The following is a 13,434-nucleotide window of genomic DNA, read 5'->3' on the forward strand; positions in this document are numbered from 1 at the left end:
CCAATCCCTCCCTCTCCCACACCCCTTCTCTCCCCCAACCCCAACAGACTTACCAGCTGGGGGCAGCTCTGCTAGCTGCCTGTTTAGTCTATGGCCAACTCTCCAAAGCAGTGCCAAATCTTTTAGATCTGATTCACCCTAATCAAATTGGGACAGCGATTTGAATCCCTGAATAGAATCACTGTCCTCCGAGTTGGCTGAATCAGAATCCAAAGTGAATACTTGCCGCTTCACACAGGCCTACTGGACAGTGGCCTCTGTCCCCTGGCATGGAAAAGTGCCTTTTCCAGCCTCTGCACTGAAGGCAGAAGACCCAGAAGGATTTACTAGCTTATTTTATTTCCTGGTTGTTTTTCACATTAGATGCTCTGCTCTTATCTCCCCTGCTTGCCTGGAGGATTCCCTGGATGCCAGAGAACTAGGAGGATTATGCCATCCCAGACACCAAGATCGTGACAACTGCTTGAGCACAGAAGTTGTCATATTTGGACTGTTTTTGGTTCCTTAGTCATTGGTTTACACTGATACAACTTGAATGCCTAATGAACGCTTGAGAGAAAAGCTTTCTCTGGTGGGAATATTGCAACACCTCAACTCTGACAATTAAGGGATCAGAAAGTTCCCAGATAACTGAGCCTTCAGGGGAGCTGATTTGACCTTCCTCATGCTTCTTGGGTAACCGACAAATGAACAGGGAACACATTTTGGAAGAGACTCTCTGGGTTCTCCCCTTCCCACAAAAAGTAAAGCAAGGGAAAGCTAAGTCTACATTCCTCTAAGTCTCCCAGATTTTGTGGCCCTGTGGGGCAATGTCTCCTCCTATCTCTGCAGGGACCAGACAGAAAATTTACATTGGACACCTCTGACCTGGATTTTTTCCTCATTGGCTGAAGCAAGGGACAGCAGTTCTATACAGTCCAACCACAGGTATTTCATCGACAGATGAGGGTAGCAGGGTATCCCACATACCCCCATCCTTCTTAGCTCAGACACCAACTGCTCATGTCCACAAGTGCTGATATGTGGAATGGGTTGTCTCATTGGGATGTCAGGCAACCCCAGGGGTACACAGGGACTGGATATGCCATCAGTGCTCCTGTAAGGAGCTGAAAAGAGTCAAGCTGGACTCAGCTGCCAAGGGAGAGGAGGGGAGGGAAAGGCCCAGTTGGGAATACAGGCCAGGGAGGGCAGAGCAATGTGCATGGTCCATGGGCATGGCACCCAGGATCTATGTGTGCAGTTGGGACACATGCCAAAAGGAGCCTGGAAAGACAGGCAGGGAGACAGCACCCCCAGATGGTTCATTTGGCTACAAGGACCAACCCATGGGATCATAATAAATTTTAGTTTATTGGACTGAGTGCAAATTTAACAAAGTCACAAATGCAAACCTTTGGATCATGAGAGACACTGTCTCTTTAAATGCCCACACATGCACACACCCAGCTGCAACAGAGCACCAGAGCACGGGTATTGGGTATACCCATCCTAAGCATTGAGTCTGCCATCGATGGCCAGTCGAGGTTTTTTCCAAGGCAGTGTGGTCTCCAGCAGGGGGTCACCGGCTGGTCCTTCTGGCTGGACAGGTAGGGTGCTGATCAGGTTGAAGAAGGTGCCACTGGGGGTCATGCTTCACTTCCTTTTATCCCTTTCTGGCAGACTTGTGTGATCCCCCAGCATCATCTTGGCTGCCCATTCTGGAGGTCACTGTCCCATGTGGGTCTGGAGTAATGGATGACAGCTGTCAGTCATAGAGGGTCTCTGCCAGCCACTACGTGCAGTTTCAGGGGTTTGTGATTTTGGTTAATTTAACAGTGGTATTATTAAGGGTTGCAGGAGCAGTCCTCGGGTCTCCAGCGTTGATTAACTTAAACTGTATACCTTGTTGCACATACAATGGAGTCCCAGGCAATGACATTGATCCTTTCCTACTGACAGTGTGGATAGGAGGTGTTAATTGCTCCCCATTAATTTGTAACTGCAGCTGGCTCTATTTATTATTTAATTACTTACTCAGATTCGCTCCCATTCATTCAGGAAACCAGCCCCAATACAGCAAGGCAAGTCCAGTGATTATTCCAATGCATTCTTATAATAATAGTTCTAGTAATACAAGGTATGACTTTAAAGAAAGATACATTTATTAAAAGTCAAAAGGTATAAAATACAGAATGCCAGGGTAAAGATGAGACAAATGAAATATAAAAATAATATACCTTAATGAATAAATACAAATGTGAGGTAGTGAGGATTAATGGCCACTGGGGGACAATAAGTGAGTTAAGTTAAATTCAGTAGACTGATTTAGCATAAATTTTAGACAGATATGGGAACTTTTCTTAGGGAAATAGGTTTTAATCAAAGTGGGAATGTAGTCACCATGTTTTCAGCACACCTTGGCTTTTCTTGTCTCTTACAGGCTTTGCCTTAGAGTGGATAATTTAGTTCTTTTGTTTTCTTTAGTGACACTTAGTTCAATTGCTATGTAGATGCAGTTTGTGGTTTCTCCTATGGAAAGTCATTTCAGCTTTGTGGCTTGCTTCAAGCCTTGCTACACCCATGCAATGAGTGTGCTAGGTCTCTGCCAATACTTAGAAGGAAAAAGAAATGCACATAATGGGGGTCGGGGTGCAGGCAAGAAGGGGCTGCTTGTTATACATTGCTCTACTTAAAACCCTGGGGTCCCTGGCAGCCAGAGCCTAGGCTAGCACTGTGGTGCTCCAGGACTCGGCCCAGGACCTGGCTCCAAACACTTCCATTAAGGCAGAGATGCACTAGCTAAGCTAGCAGAGGACTCCTTGACCCACCTGGGAATACGACGGGCTGTTCTCTACATCTCTCTGGGTGCCTTCACAGCCACTAGATCCTGACAGCATGTGCATTTGGTCTGAACACCCCCTGGAGCACACTGAGCATGTTCTCCATGCGTTAGGCCAATGGAGAGTGGGGAGCGTGGGCTCTGTTCAAACTTGCCAAGTTGAAAGCTGAAGAACTCACATGGCTGAGGGCTATTGCACTGAAAATGCCTCAGATGCCCTCCACATCAGAGCACCACTGACAGCAGCTGGGCAGTTGCCCTCTGCTTGGCACAGCCTCAAGGCCGGTGCTTCCTTGGCTGTGTTGGCAGGGCTTATACTCTCCCCACTCACCCCCACACCAAAGGTGCTGTGGTTCAATTCACATCCTGAATAGCTTCTGCTGAGCTTCATCTCTGTGTAATTAAACCATCTAATAGCAAACACTAGTCCAGCAAGCCACTGCCAGACTGGGTGGCCACCCTAGGAATTCCCCGCCCACCAAGACTCATTTGCACCCTCTTCTGGATGCCTCTGCTGCACTGAGCAGTCTCTCCCAGCCCCCACTGTCTGGGAAAGAACAGCCTTCACTGAACAGCTCTGCAGGAGTGGCTGTCCCTAGATAATGCAGGACAGGAGATCCACCTTGGGGTCTGTACTAGCTGCGTGACAGGACCAGGCCCCAGGGGCACCCATAACACCCTCTGGTGGCTCCTGCCCCACTCTGGCTCCTCAGGTACCCTCCTTTCCCTCTTGCCTGTCACACCCCAATGGAATTATTTGTCTGTAGGGGGGGAGGCTGCCCCAGAGTGAGCCTTCATCTATTCTCTGGCCAGTAAGCCCCGCCCAGTCCTGCCCTTCCAGCACTAAGTGGGGCCCTCCCAGCCCTGCTCATGCCCCAGGACACCAGTTGCCTTAAAGGCTTTTCATGGTCTCCTTCTACCCACAGTCGTACCCACATCTTGTAGGTGCCATTCAGTTGCCCACTATTCCTTTGCATAGACTTTGGCTTTCTTAGCCTTAGCTTACAGGTTACTCTAGCTGTAGACTGGTAACCTAGGCCCACTGGCTCCCACCAGGCCTTTCAGTCTCAGCCTCTCCACAACCCCTGACTGCCTCATTGCCCACTCTATGCTCCAGCTATGGCCCTGTCAGCCTCTGGCTGCCTGTGTTGTCCCTTCTGGGCTCCTGCTTTAGCTCTCTAGGTCTTTGCCTCCTTCTGCCTTGTGCCGCTACCCCTAGCAGGTCTCAAAACCTTGCATGCCCCTTAGGCACCACTATAGCACCCTTTCCACCCCTCACAGCTACATCTACTCCACTGGTATAAAGTAGAGCAGAACCTCAAGAACCCACCTTAAACTCAAAGTTCCCCCTCTGGGTCAATAACTTCCCCACAGGCTACAAACACCCCTTAGCTGTCTACTTGCATTGTCTGGGGACAGCCAAAGTGCTGGTCAGTCTCTCTCTGCAGCCATCCTGCTCAAGTGCTCCCCTCCTGTCCCTGCCAGGCCCAGCTGACTACCTACCTGTTCTCAGGCCCCAGGTTTATGTGCCTCTAAAGTCCCACCCTTTGCTGTCAGGTGGCTCTTGAGCCACTTACAGGGGTGTCCATTTAGGTCTGACAATTAGCCTGTCTTCCTCCTCTTGAGCTTAGCTCAGCTGCCTATAGTTGTTCTCTCTATGCTGTCTGGAGGTCTGCTTCTGGGTGTGCCACATGTGAAGCCTACTGCTTTGCAGTTAGCCCCTGAATAGCCAGGGAGTAGCTCCTATCCCAGCTGATGCTGCCTACATGCTTTACCATAGCTAGCCCTTGTTCACCTGCTGATGCAATGGCAACACGTAGGGGGCACACATGCACCCCCAGAGAGCGCCGGTGCACCCCCTGATAGGCTGCACTCCCTGCTTCGGTGACAGGTGGGGGGGCAGGCAGGAGTGCCGGTGCCCCCCTGCAAGCGCCAGCTGGGGAGCGGAAGAACCAGATGAAGCACTACAGCCACTTCCGGGAACACCACGGCCACTTCTGGGAGCATCGCGGCCGCATCCCAGTCAGCGTGATTGGCCACGTTGCTCCGTGTGATGGATCACAGGGGGGGACTCTCCACCCACCCCCCACCCCGGGCGGTGAGATTGTCAGGGGAGACCCTTCCCCTCTGGTTGCTGATTGGCCGCTGGGGGGTGGAGGGCATGTTCTCACTGACTAAGGTTGCGCTAGTTGCTCATGTGCTGATGCCCCCTTGCAAGCTTAGCCTGCTGCAGCATTCCCTTAGACTAGCAGGAGCCTCTGGCTCCCTGATGCAGCCTGTCATTAAGATTTGGAACCAACAGGTTCCCTTGGTCTGGAAGAACGGTAGATAGATATGTGTGCACCCTGAGCAGGTGATGGGGGCCTAGCAAAGGGAGGAGGGACTTCTCAGCCAGAAGCAGAGCTGGGTTTGCCATCAGCCATGGGCATTAGCAGTTTCCAAAGGGAACAGGCATCTTCTCCCCAGGGGTCACATTTGTAAAGATCAGGCAATGGTGTGCAGCCCAGTCTGACAGCCCCTTGGGTCCTGAGCTGGGCATTCCCTCTAATACAAATCTAAGGAACTCAAAAATGTGCCAGTCAATCTGTGTTGATAGGCTCCAGATTGAGATGCTGGTGTGCTGGAGAATGGCAGGCCCCACCACTTGCGGCCACAATCTGCTGTCTCCATATAGCTAGGTAGTCTACATCCTCATCATATGGGAGGTGATCACTGCACCATACAGTCCATAGTGCAGGAGGAGAAGTGCTAGCTCAGGGCTGCAATTTGGGCATCAGACAGACATGGCTTTGCTCATGGGCAGATCTAGGATTTTGAAAAGGGTGAGGGTATCATCACATATAAAACAGCACATAACCTAAATGCTTAACTAATATGCTATGGGCCTAGGGCTGTATTATTCACTTTAAAATTGAAGCAAAAACAAATATAACTTAGTTGGAATGAGTTAAAAACAATCTTCAGGGCTGTGAAATACCAGCAGCCAATGGACCGCAGATTTGCAAAACAAAGGATTGCTTGACTGGTGGAACACCAAGACCATTAGCACCTGTGGAATGAAGAGTTTAGAAGGGATCCCATAATAACGACTAAGCCTTGAAGTCAGTGACTGCTTTAGCACTGCCTGACTAGATATCCTGCTGCCACTGCCAGGCAGTTGGTTTTAAACTTTGGGTAGATCAGGAATCAAAACGGGGTGGAGGTGGGGTGCAGGTGCACCCCCCTGGATCCACCATTGGCTTTACATCACACTGTAGTGTGATAACCTGCCCAGAACCAACCCTGTGAACAGCCTCCCTGGAAGGGATGCTGAGGCTAGGATTGAGCAAACCCTCTGGACCTGGTGTAAAGATAAGGCTAAGTGAGGCTCCTGCCCTGCAGCCTGTTTAACTGAGCTAGCTGAACCTTACAGACTAACCATGGCCAGCTGAGCCCTAGCCTCTTCCCACTGGTTGGCCCTGGGGCTTCTTTTAAGGAGCTCCTCCAGCCCCTGAATCTTGCTGCACAGTTTACTGGTGTCTAGCTCATGTCCTGGTAACTTCTCTGGCTTTACCCTAGAGATAGAAGAGCTGAATGAATCCTCTAGTGAGCTCCTATACCCAGGTCCCAGGCAGAGCTCCCAGGGTGATTCCTCTCCCTGCCCCTTTGGGGAAAGCCAGCATTGGCTAGAAGCCAGGTACTGCTGCAGGTAGCCCTACTCCACAGCTGTCTCTATGAGCAAATACTATTTTCCTCACGACACTGCACATGTCTCCCTGCTGAGGGCAAGAGGGATGGGATAGTTGGTGGAGGAGAGGACATGAAATGTGGGTTCTGTCACTGCCTCCCCATGTCACCTTGGACATGTCCTTCAATGTATTTCTGTGGGGATCACCATGCCTTCCCTGTCTGAGGCTATGAGTGACTCCAGTAGCCTATTTGCTACTGACCCTGGAACATGTCTAAGAAGCCTGTAGATGCTGCCCAGTGCCCAGTGACCTGTGCTCAGAAACGTGTACAGACAAGACAGCCCCACAAGCATCCAGGTTACCCCCTGACTAGAACTCCCTTCCTTGTCTGGTAGATGGAGAACTTGGCCAGGGCCATGAGGAGGTTGACCAAAGGTCCTGGGCTTTGTATGAGAGGTGCATAAAATAAAAGGTGTGTGGAAAAGTGCAGCCAAAAGCTCAAAAAGAGGTTTTGAGGAGACAGTAGAGGAGATGCAGCCTGTTGCACTTGAGATAGGTATGTGCTAGGGTCTCCCTCTGCACCAAAGGGGCAGGTGTAGGGGGAGTCTGTAAAGTGTGCCAGATACACACTTGTACTGATAACTCCATGCAGGAGCTGCCAACCTAGATTCCAGATAGGTAATGGGATGAGGATGGAGCACAGACTGGTGCACCAGGGACCCTCAGCAAAGATGTCCTGCCATTTGGTGTACAGGGTGGGATGCAAGGGCAGGATGGTGAATGTTATGGAGCATGAATGTGTAGAGCCTTGCCTTGAAATCTCCATGTGAGGGGGCTTTTCTGAGCATTTGGTTCTGCTCCTCTGGGGCTGTGGGCAGGGTGGGAGAAAGGACTGGTTTTCTGCCTGGTGGTGAGAGGGACTAGTTGACCAGAGAGCTCCCTCTGCTTGATGTGCCAACAGCTTAGTGATGGCATGCTGAAAGGGCAGATCAGGGAACACTTGGCACCAAAACTGCAATGGAGTAGGCAGGAAGCTGTCAACCAGCTGAGACAAACCTGCTAGGACACATAGCCCCATACTTTCCCCAACCCCCACTGCAGGGCCAGCTTCTTCAAGGTCTGCTTGGATTTAGCATTGGAAAAATAATTGTATTGAAAACTGATTTGTAAATTGGTGCCATCCTTGCTACTCCAGCCCTGAGCTCATCATGCTGCTCTGGCAATGCCTCTTAGCCTGAGGTGCAGCCCCTGCCCTTCCCTCCTGAACCACAGCTGCCTAGTAGTCCAGCCCTGAGCTACCCAAAAGTTTTGTTAATGTACCTCCCATCACACATATTTGAGCTGCTTTTATCATGAACCCAGAGACACTCTGCTCAGGCAGGCAGGCAGGATCTGAACTCTGCTGTGTAGTTTACTGACCCAGCGGGGCACCCACAACCTTTAGCTTCACTATAGAACAACCTACCCGTACTGTTGCCCAGTGTTGTTGTTCTCTGAAGTTGGCTCCTGTGCAAGGTTGCTGCCAGGTAACAGCAGGTGGCAGTACCTGCTAGGAGAAGACCACCGGTGGATGGCTGTGGACCATGAACTGGGGGTTACTGAGAGGTAGTTAGTTAGCCTTGTTAGTCTGAAGTCAGGCTAAAGGCAGGGTAGATGTGCACCTTACAGGCTGTCTGTCTGTCTGTTGAAGGAATGCATAAGCTTTCATGAATTGGAGGTCACAACACATCTGATGAAGTGAGCTCAAGCTTATGCTCTCTATTTTATCTAGTTAGTCTATAAGGTGCCTATTTACCACTCCTTCTGCCTGGGACTTATTTCCAGGCTTCTGGGAGGGGGCAGGTGGAGAAGAGCCTGCCCAGCAGTCTGCTCCATTTTCTTTGTCCCCCACCCCATTTAGTCAGATGGGCTCTAGCAGTAATACTGCTGCTAAATAGGATCCTGTTATCAGCCTCTCCCCTTGTTGTGGAGGAGGAGCAGAAAGCCACGTGGGCCTGTTGACCAGGGTATCTCTGGGACTGGAGTAGTGCCTCCCACACCCTCTGGCTTTTGCTGAGGTCCTCATGCTGTGTCTGACCTCCTGAGTAGGACTGTACAAGTCACTGCTCTCTCAGTTTGGTGTCAAACTGAGAATTCAGAGGAAAAATTGCTTGGAGTTAACCTTAAATGACAACATGCGTGTGCACACACACACACATACTCGTGTGCGTGCACCATTCCACTCCCCCAGCCTCAGACAATGTGTGTCCAAGGCCTGTGCCCTGTTTACTGCACTGCATTTCCACCATGCTGGAAAACTTGAGCAATGGTTTCAAGTTGCAGCAAGGGAAGTTTAGGTTAGATATTAGGAATAGCTTTCTCACTAGAAAGGTAGTAAAGCACTGGAAAAGGTTGCCCATAGAGGTGGTGGAATCTCCATCCATTGACGGTTTTAAGACCTGGCTACACAAAGCCTTGGCTGGACAATTTAGCTGAGGATGATCCTGCTTTGAGCAGGGGGTTGGACTATATGACATCCTGAGGTCCCTTCCAACCCTAGTTTTCTATAATTCTGTGAAAAACTTGGGATAGACTCTGCCCTAGTCTTTTTAGGCCCCTGCACAGCCTCAGGCCATGGGTATGTCTTTCGAAGCCATACAGGACCTGCAGGGGCATGCAGAGCCATCCTTTGTGGGGGGCAAATTGAGATGACTGCCTTGGGCCCCGCAGTTTGGGGGGACCTGTGGACAGTGCTGTCAGAGATGACTGTAGCAGGGAGTGGGGCCTGAGGCAAATCAGCCTGTGTGGGGCCCAGACATGGTAGCAGCAGCAGGGAATGGGGGTGGCGAGTGGCCAGACGTGAAGCTGGCCTGGCTCTGCGGGGCCCCCCAAGGCACGGGGCCAGAGGCAGTTGCTCCAATTCGTCCCCCCTAGGGACGGCCCTGAGTGCCATACAGGCACATGTCAAGGGTGCCCCCTCTTCCCACCCACTTCCCGCTCCAGCTACTCGCCACCCCTTCCCCCCATTCTGCGCTTTGGCCGCTTGCCACCCCCGCAGCACAGACCCCACATAGGATGATATGCCCCAGGCCCCACACACCCCTAGGGGGAACCCTGGGGGCACAAGAGTTAACTCAAGAGACCCCAGTTTCTATTTGAAAACAGCCTGTCCTGTAACCTTGACCCAGTAAACTCCACAGGCCAAAGAGAACTGGAGTAGTTTCAGAGCTGCCTTGCTTTCCCCGCTTAGTCTAGGATCAGGGAAGGACAACTCCTGGCTTCTTGAGTCAACTGGGGTGATTAATGTCACTCTGCAGCCTCCTTACTAACACACATGCCTGCCCAAACCATTTCTGAAGCAGGCTGTACAACAGGGGTGGGCAAAATGTGGCCCGGAGGCTGGATGCTGTCTGCCAGGCCATTCTATCCGGCCCGTAGGGCCCCTAAAAAATTTAGAAAATTAATATGTTTCTGCTCCTGGCTGCCTATCATGCGGCACTCGATGGGTTGCCAAAACTCAGCAAGCGGCCCTCCGCCCAAAATACTTGCCCACCCCTGCTCTACAGGGCTGTGCTGGGTGTAACACTGGAGGCGGGGGGCAGTGTTACCCACCTATCACAGTCTAGCTTCTAGCTCCAGGCTTCCTTGGGGGCTCAGGAGTGCCCCCAATGGGAGATTTAAGGGACAATGTTAATTAGGGCAGAGGGCAGATAAGAAGAAAAGGAAATGCAGCATCATGTCTAGGATTCAGGGAGGTCCCCAGGTGCATGCAGGAAGGACTCACTGGAGCTTTGACTTGCACGGTGTATGTGCGGGGATTATACTGATCATGAAGAGCACAGACTGCCACAGCACATCAGACCCAGCTAGCCCAGGCAGCACCAGCTGCTTCATAGATTCATAGATGTAGGGTCAGAAGGGACCTAAGTAGATCTTCAAGTCTGACCCCCTGCCCTAGGCAGGAGAGAAAACTGAACCTACTCTCAAACAACTTACGGCCATTATTCCTTGTTATTCCAGGAAGTGCTCAGGTGAACAGGGTCTCTACCATTCCCTGCTGGTCCCCCCGGTAAGTTTATAAATGGCCACCAGGTCCCCCTTCAGCCTTCTCTTGTGAAGGCTGAACAGATTCAGGTCCTGTAGCCTCTCCTCGTAGGGTCTGCCCTGCTGTCCCTGGATCATGCAGGTGGCCCTCCTCTGGACCCTCTCGATGCTAGCCACATCCCTCCTAAAGTGCGGTGCCCAGAACTGGACGCAGTACTCCAAAACTGCGGCCTGACCAGTGTCGCATAGTGGGGGAGGATCACCTCCCTGGCCCTGCTTGTGATGCATCTGTGGATGCATGACAAGGTGCATTTGGCCTTACTGACCTCACATTGGAGACCCATGTTCCTTTTGGAATCGATGATGACTCCAAAATCTCTTTCTGCCACTGTGCTTACAAGAAGGGAGTTCCCCAGCCTATAAGTATGCTGCTGGTTCTTACTGCCCAAGTGTAGCACCTTGAATCCCATCCTATTCTCATTCTCCACACCCTGTAACCTGTCCAGGTCCAGCTGTATCCTGTCCCTCCCTTCTAGCGTGCCCACCTCACCCCAAATCTTGGTGCCATCAGCAAATTTGAACAAGGGGCTTTTCACCCCTCGTCCAAGTCGCTAATAAAGAGATTGAACAGTGCAGGCCTGTTAATAAAGAGATTGAACAGGACCAAGCCAGAACCAAGCCCCAGGAGACCCCAATACCCACGTCCCATCCACTACCACTCTCTGGATGCGACCCATCTGACTGTGTAGGTATCAATGCCACAGTCACCTAGCTTTTTAATGAGAATGGGCAGGCTAATTGTCCCACATCTCCAGATGTCCCACATCAGCCCCCTCTGCAGATCCCATTATGATTTCAGCAGTTAGAGCTGGTTTAGGACCTGAAGTGGGAGGTTGGGTGTCTTTTCTAGAATCTGCAGTTATTAAGCATGACCCATCTGGATGTTCTTGCTATTCATGTAAATGCCCAGTCCTTTGTGGTGCCTGGTGAGGTTTTTTGGCCTCAAGAGCTACCTATGGCAGTGAGTTCCATAGCTCAGTTATTTCCTTTCGTTGGTTTTGAATGTCTCCTGCTTTCAGTTTTATCATCTGCCTGATTTGTTCCTGTGTGATGAGCCAGAGAGAACAGAAAACCTTGCTCTCCTCTCAACACAGCTCGAGGCCCTGTGTCTGTCTAGCACAGTGGTTGTTAACCAGGGGTAAGCATACCCCTAGGTGTACTTAAAACAGTTGTAGGGAGTACACAGAATGAACGAGAAAAAATTACTAGAGATGCACCGATATCAGGAAAATTGACTTTTTTTGGCTGATGTGGCCAATAATGTAGCTGATAAATGCCCCATGCATGCATGCAGCTGCAGTGCAGCATGAAGGTGGCCAGGAGCACAGCCCAGCAGCGTAGAAAGCAGCTGGGTCCAGCTGGTAAGTCTGTTGTGAGGAAAGGGACATGGGGGGGAGAGGCAGATCAAGGCCCCCACAGTGAGGGAAGGAGGGAGTGGGGCTGGGAGTGGGGCAGGGGCAGGCACTGCACAGCCAGGGCAGAGCAGAGGACAGAGCCACAAGTGGCTTATCTGGATGTTGTGGGGGCGGAGGGGGGGATGGCTCCCTCTGCTGCATGCACCCTGGGAGGGCATGGAGGCATGTACCCCTGGATCTACATGCAGGGCAAAGACGGGCTGCCACTGTGATTTGGGGCCAGGGCAGCACTGGGCTCTTCCCATCGGGGGTTGGGCCAGGGCTGCACTTGGGGCAGATGGTGGCAGCGCTGGGAGTGAGGGCTACAGTGAATTATGGGGTAGCTGCAGCCCCCACCATAGTCCCAGCTCCCCAGCGCCACCACCACCCGTCCCAAATTCAGCCCCAACCCAGCTCCCCAATGGGAAGAACCTGGCGCCACCCCAGCCCCAGCCTGCAGTGGCAGCCCGCCCTTGCCCCACATGCAGGTCCAGGGTCAGTAAAGGACTCGGAGGGAAACAGAGCATCCTCTTCTACATTGCCTATCTTTGAGCCAGTGACTGCAGCTCTTAATTATGCCCCTCATCTGATACTTGGCTTTGACCTCCTGAACCTGTAACTACAATCCCAGGTCCTGTTTTCTGTATGATACCTGGTGTTGACTTGTGGATTCTCTAATGCCCACCCAACACAGGATCCTGGCTCTTCCCATACCCCTGTCCTGGCTTGTGGGATGCTAGAAAAATGTCCTGAAGAAGCTAGTCATGTCATCACATTAGGCAATGTCATGCCATTGTGGCATGATAAACTCTCACCAAACAAACAAGGAGAAGTAGAACCAGGAGTGCCCTTTGGGACAGGAGGAACCCTGCAGGGGTGTGGGGGACCCTCTGCTCATAGCAAGTGGCCTGCACTCACCTTCTACTCTTTTGGGGTGCCCAAAGCTACATGGTAAGGTTCACTCCAACCTGCTGGCCTTCTACGATCAGATTACCAGATCATTAGATGCCGGGGCAGCAGTGGACATAGTCTTCCTGGACTTCTGGAAGGCCTTCAACACTGTCTCTCACCCCTTTCTCATTAAGAAACTGGGGGACTGTGGTGTTGACGCCCACACAGTCAATTGGGTCGCCAACTGGCTGGAGGGCTGCACCCAGAGGGTGGTGGTGGATGGGTCCTTCTCAACCTGGAGGGATGTGGGCAGTGGGGTTCCGCGGGGCTCGGTCCTCAGGCCTGCACTGTCCAACATCTTCATCAGTGATTTGGATGAGGGGGTAGAAAGCACCCTGTTCGAATTTGCTGATGACACTAAGATGTGAGGGGACATGGGCACACTAGAAGGAAACATCAGGCTACAATCAGACCTAGACAGGTTACAAGGGTGGGGGGATATGAATAGGATGGGATTCAACACAGACAAGTGCAAGGTGCTGCACCTGGGGAGGAACAACCGGCACCATACCTACAGGTT

General features: G+C 51.7%; 1 protein-coding gene across 3 annotated transcripts in view; it reads left to right on the forward strand.

Annotated features, from left to right (window-relative positions):
* The window catches only part of FAM65A (family with sequence similarity 65 member A), a 131,024-nt gene that overhangs the window by 3,512 nt on the left and 114,078 nt on the right, over window positions 1-13,434 (forward strand). Inside the window, exon 2 of one of the 3 annotated variants that reach the window (XM_019535555.1) lies at window positions 364-927. The exons of the other annotated variants lie outside the window; for them this stretch is intronic. The gene's annotated coding sequence lies outside the window, so the exon portion shown is untranslated. The remainder of the gene's footprint in view (window positions 1-363; window positions 928-13,434) is intronic. 3 annotated transcript variants of the gene reach the window in all.

Source organism: Crocodylus porosus, unplaced genomic scaffold, assembly GCF_001723895.1.
Source record: "Crocodylus porosus isolate Cpor-Errol unplaced genomic scaffold, CroPor_comp1, whole genome shotgun sequence".
Lineage (NCBI taxonomy): Eukaryota > Metazoa > Chordata > Crocodylia > Crocodylidae > Crocodylus > Crocodylus porosus.